Source organism: Typopeltis vanoorti, chromosome 7, assembly GCF_054136105.1.
Source record: "Typopeltis vanoorti isolate ZY-2024b chromosome 7, IOZ_Tvanoo_1.0, whole genome shotgun sequence".
Lineage (NCBI taxonomy): Eukaryota > Metazoa > Arthropoda > Arachnida > Uropygi > Thelyphonidae > Typopeltis > Typopeltis vanoorti.
In genome coordinates this window covers 138,745,610-138,751,609 of record NC_143555.1, presented here as the reverse complement: position 1 = coordinate 138,751,609, position 6,000 = coordinate 138,745,610, and the positions used below count along the sequence as shown (strand labels likewise).

General features: G+C 36.4%; 1 protein-coding gene across 1 annotated transcript in view; it reads left to right on the top strand.

Moving 5' to 3' along the window:
- Nucleotides 1-364: 364 nt before the first annotated feature.
- The window catches only part of LOC150105117 (uncharacterized), a 128,142-nt gene continuing 122,506 nt past the window's right edge, over nucleotides 365-6,000 (top strand). The window contains exon 1 of the mRNA XM_090395501.1: nucleotides 365-541. The gene's annotated coding sequence lies outside the window, so the exon portion shown is untranslated. The remainder of the gene's footprint in view (nucleotides 542-6,000) is intronic.

Below are 6,000 nucleotides of genomic sequence, written 5' to 3'. Positions count from 1 at the left end.
GACAACTTTGTGCACGCCTTATGCTGATCATGAATCCAGTTCCGGGTTTCAACTTCGGTAATGTTCCATGTCGTCTGCATTTCGATTTGCAATTATTTTCGTAACATGAACATGTCAACTCTAGCTATCCTTTATCATGCGTGAGAAGCAACTGCACGTAACTTGCCTTACTGACCCGATTACAGTTGACAACCGTATTTATTTAACTCCCTTAAGGCGTCTCTACCCCCGCCTCTCTAAGAGCAAACTCAGTATCCGTCCACACATTTACCGGATATCCTTTTCTGTGACGTTTCGTTTCCCGTGATCCTCTGCTCGCAAGCTTATCGTATGTTGGCAGTGTGCAAAGCAATTTCTTCGTTACTTGTAAACGTGAGCTTGCGCGATGTACTTCGCGAACTTTGATCTACAGAGGTGAGGACTTACAATATCCGTTTATCGTCACTATAGATATGCAGCGCTTGCACGGCGTTGTGGAATATTTACAAGTGCTTATGGAGTTGTTGTCACTTCACATCAAAAAACTGTAATTTCAGAACACGTAAGTATTTCTGTTTGTTTGTGCCTACGTCCCGCTTGGGAATATTTGTTTGTTTTTTTTCTGCTTGTCATCTGTTGAGGTTCGTATTACGTACATTAACGATATTTCTAGTGACGTACGTGTTTATTATCTGGAAACTACTTGTAAACATTCTTTCATGAATGAAGAACCCGTTTTATTGAACCAAATCTTTCATATTTTCAATATATATATATATATATATATATATATATATATATATATATATATATATATATATATATATATATATATATATATATATATATATATATATAAAATTAATATTAATAAATACAGGATTTTATTGAATACGCTGCTTTTTTTTTCTGGGTTTTCCTCAAGAAATGTATATATTGCATCATGTGTGGTCATGCATGTGCAACAGTTTTTGCTGTAATCCATTAACATTGCAAAAATTTATGTAATTGCTGTTACTTCCAAGATCCGGGACCGACATATATCGGCCTGTATGTATCCTTGAGTCCTTATCCAGTCCGAGAAATGTTTTCTTCATGGCATGTAAAAATACACCCCGTCTAAGAGTGTTTGGATCTATTTGCCAGTTCAACTTTTAAAAAGATGAATGTCGTTGCCAGCTTACAGGTGACATGCTACTATGTAGATATATTTACATTCAAATTAAAGGCTGATATATAAATTAGGAACACTCAGAAATCTCAATAAAGTTACTTTTCTTACAAAATTTGAATAGCTGCAAAGGAATCTGTCACAATTGTAAAACAGTTGGTTGGTTGTTTTGAATTAGGCAGAAGCAACTCAGACTACGAGGCCAAATAAGTCTCTTGCTTGTGTGTCTTCTTCTGATTGGCTTGCCTATTTTGTGTGAAAAGCCCGAGTTTCTGGGGGTTAATAAAAACAACAAACAAGCAAACTCGTCGCTTCCTTATGAGATAGAGTAACTCGATAGACTAACAGTCCTTATAAAGATTTTTCATGTCTTTTCAACCAAAGGACATCGTCGTTATAGCGATTTCTGATTTTAAGATTTAAGAAACTAAAACGTTACCTACAGAAGAAAAGATCTCTCTCTCTCTCTCTCTCTCTCTCTCTCTCTCTCTCTCTCTACCTGCAAACACACAATAGTTGATCCCGTTATGAAATTGGATGCGATATGACCGCACATAAATAATCCAACAGGTGTTAGTCACGTTCAACTGAATCGCATGTTTCCTGTGGGCTTCCGCTAGAAAGACACCAGCAGAATCTTGAAAAGCCTGAATACAAAAACCTTCTGGTCCTGATGGAATCCCACCACTTTTTCTCAAGAGATTGGCTCCTGAATTAACATACATTCTTTATCATCTGCACACTGTATTATACTCAACCGGCAACCACTCTACAGCGTGGAAAGCAATCCCCCATAGAGCCAATTCCAAAATCAAATTATCGACCTATTGTTCTCTCACCTAAGTGTTGTGTAAAGTAACGGAGAAGGTTATCAACTGCCAACATCTTCGACACTTGAAGAACTGCAACTAATCAGTGATCACCAATATGGATTTCGCCAATCACGATCCGCTTGCTTACACCACCTTTGGACACGTGCCATAGAAATGTGTGCCGTTGCTTGACATATCCAAGGGTTCGACATAGAGCTTTCAGCAAATTACTATCTTATGGTTTGTCCCTCTCCCTTTGTAATTTTCTCTCTGTATACACGACCTCCTCTCAAACCCCATTCACAGTTTTGGTAATGACAGAATTCTTCACTCATCCTATGCATACGATAAACCTTGAAGAGCTCAAACAGTTGAAGCTTCAAGATAATAATAAGCGTCCTAAACACATCTCTACACCACCTTCCATGAAGCGATAACAACCTAGTCACCTTCAGTGCTTCCAAAAGAGAGTTTTGTCTTTTTTCTCGAAAGAAAAAGGCAATCTCATCTTCCTTTTCACAATGTTCAACTTAGCAGAAAGATCAACAGCTCTTTCCTCACGGACTAAACACTTACTCCTATCCTTTGGTGTCATAATGATATCACTTCTATAGTATCCTCAACGTCCTAAAAACTTGGTACCATTTTCACTCAAGACGTTATATTTCGTCTGTTCAATTACTTCCTCTGTATAAATTCCAAATTCTCCTATCCTTGGAATGTTGATCTCACATTTGACGTGGTGCATCTAAAACCTCTCAAAAATTTTGATGCTGTTCAGAAGAGAACATTTTGATTAGTTGAAGATCTCTTTTTCTCTCTCTCACATAGCCGGTAATTTCCTCACTGTTTCTCTTCTACAGATATTTCCACGAATATTATTCAACAGAACTATTATCCATTGCGCCTCCCATCTCTGTTAACTTAAACCTACGGCAACAGCTGCTCAACATTTTTTTTAAAAGCTGAACTTTTGACTCACCGAACCTACTACTCCCAGACATCTTTCCTCCCATAGGGTTTCAGAGTAAGATAGAGAGAAAGAGAGAGAGTTCCACAAGATCATGCCTGTGGGATGCTAATGCTATTTATCACCTATATTAATAATGCTGGAAAGAGGAGATTGTTTGTATATGATGCAAAATGGGGAATGATAATGTAGTGCCCCCCCAGCCTGAGCCCGAGGCTGGAACAAGATAATAAAACTTTCTTATTCAATACAAAAGGACACTCGTATAACGAAATGGATTAGCTTCCTGGAAAGAAATTAATATACTGGTATGACGGTATCAATTTCTTTTTCGAATAGCGAGCTTCTTAACCTTCGGTTTTATCTCTCTCTCTCTCTCTCTCTCTCACACACACACACACACACACACACACACACACACCACTTAAACTGTATACTGCCTCCGTCTTAGATAGCATTATAAAATTCCATATTTTCACATGAATCCAAGTAGAAATAATACCGCTATGAATCAGAGAAGTTCTATCATATCTCATCTTTATCATTTTTTTTCTTTCTTTTCTAGCGATTCTAATTTAGGTTTTTTCCTTTTCTTATTGTTTATTACTTTTTCATATTCTTCAATATGAAAAAAAACTTTCCATTGCCTGAAACGAATTTATGGTTTTGTTTCATTTCTTTTTAAAATATTAACTCAACGTCGCTAGAAGCCACAAGAGTTCAGAAGCTTGAAATGCACTGCATAAACAACTTCCACGCCATGCTTGACAGATTTCGAACACTTCTCAAACCGATCCGAAACGAATTATTTGCAGGCTCTTTTAATATCACATAACGTTTCTGATTCTAGCACTTTGCTCATACCTACCCGTAAGGCTCTATCTGCCACAGTGGAACCTTCCTCTTCTTCGAAGGTATTTCAAAAAAAAAAAAAAAAAAAAATTGTTTACTCGGAAATATGGGCACGTGTTTGAAAGCGTACGGATAACTGATAATAACAGGGAAGCAGTATGTTGGAATCAGAAAACTGGGAAAGGGTGTGCGTGTGTTCTCCACTAGTGGAAGAGCGTCAAGTTTCACGGACTGGCTGGCATCAGCAACGGACGATATCTATTCTCTAGTTCCAATCCTTTCTGAACTAAGTTTTTTTTTCTTTAGAGCTTTCGTTCGAAAAAATTTAATTGATTATTCAGAGCTTTAATTTCAATTAAATCGTCCACGCTATTATTATGTAACTGCAAGAAATTATGCCTGCATACTGTAATATCTTAGTTTCATTTCTGTAACATGAATAGCGTCACTTGTATCAGATCGAAATAAGGCTTGAAATATTGTCGTGCAACAATTCTTAATTGCGAAGACAAATCCAGGCGATCAAATGCTACACAGAAGTAAAGATTTTATACTTTACAATTCAGGAAATAATATACAAATTATAATAGATTAATCTATTTGTTTGAAATGAAAATTTCAAAAACAAAAAACTGACCTTTTCCCATGTTTGATGTCTCGCATTAATTATAACGTAATTTATACATAATGTGTAAGAAATTAATACCTAAAGTGAAAATTTACTTGGTTTTATTCAGTAATTATTCCTCCCTTTTCCCAGTAATGAAACAAGTGTGTGTGCTGTTGTGATATCTGAATACTAATAAGCTTACTCGGATGTTCCAGAGGGTGCTATTAGCATTCACCATTCGACTGAGCTTTCCTGATACCCATAACACTAATGGTCTGAGTTAAAACATTATTAATCTCTTAACCTATATTCAAATTTATAAAAACAGAAAGATCCCTCCGTTTTACAAATTTAATCAGAAGAGAAACTGAGTCTCCCTGACTTCGAATTTTTCTAATTATTTTTCCAAGAGCGATAACGTAATGTGCGCTTTTAAAAAAGGTTACAGTTTTATTATGATTTCGTATTAGATGTCGATATTCTTTTAATGAATAATTTTAATGAATAAGAAAAATAGGGAAAAAAATCTCTCTCTTTGCGCATGTTATGCGTGTTTGCATGTATAATAAATTCTCGTTTTAAAATGCTAAATTTAGATGGATGTGACAATGCTCTTCCTTGATATAGTGATGTTGTGCCGCGAAGGTCGCAGTGCATAAATGTTTTCGAGGGAAAAGAGTACCTATGAGGTAAAGGGGTAAATTTTCCATACTAAATATAGCAATTCTCCGAGTGACAATTGCTATGTTAGTATGGAGGTAACGCATCTCGCTTTTAAAGTATAATTTTACTTGTAAAGCTTAAAATTATCTAAAGTTTCTCTCTTTCTCTGGTATTCAAAGTAAATGAAACGAGAACAAGCAGGACTGGGCTTTAATGCAGTCATTGGAAGGACAGAACAAAAGGGATGTCACTCAAAGAGGAGCGATGTGGAAACGAGTGGAGGAGGAGGAATAAATGTAGCTAGATGGAAGGAATATGTGATCTAGCCTACTACTCAATGACTAGAAAGGGAGATAGATATATGTATTTAGTTCTTTTGACTATACATATAATGAGAAATCCAAAAAAAAACAATCACACATCCATGACTTTTTTTTAATGGCATCAATTTTTAATTTTGATTTAATTTAAGAAGTTGGTAAGTAATAACATATTTCTCCCCCTCATTTACACCTTGAACCTGCCCATAGAATTCCTTGATCATTAAGACGGAGAAGCTGTAGGGGCGTTTGTCAAGTGCAATATTGATACTGTATATTAGACGACCTTGTAATAGTGATAATTGCTAGAGCTATTTGGAATAAAAGTGAATAAGTCTGAAAACATGAATCAAATCCTAGAGATAGAAAATGAAAACTCAGGTAAGGAAGTGTGTGTGTGTGTGTGTGTGTGTGTGTGTGTGTGTGTGTGTGTGTGTGTGTGTGTGTGTGTGTGTGTGTGTGTGTGTGTGTGTGTGTGCGTGCGTGCGTGCGTGCGTGCGTGCGTGCGTGCTGTGGTCTGGAAGGATGGAAGAATAAGATCTTCAGGAAGGAAAAGCAGCACTCCGTAAAAAAAGAAGGCATTTTATAGAAAGTTATTGGCTAGTAAACTAACATAATCTTAG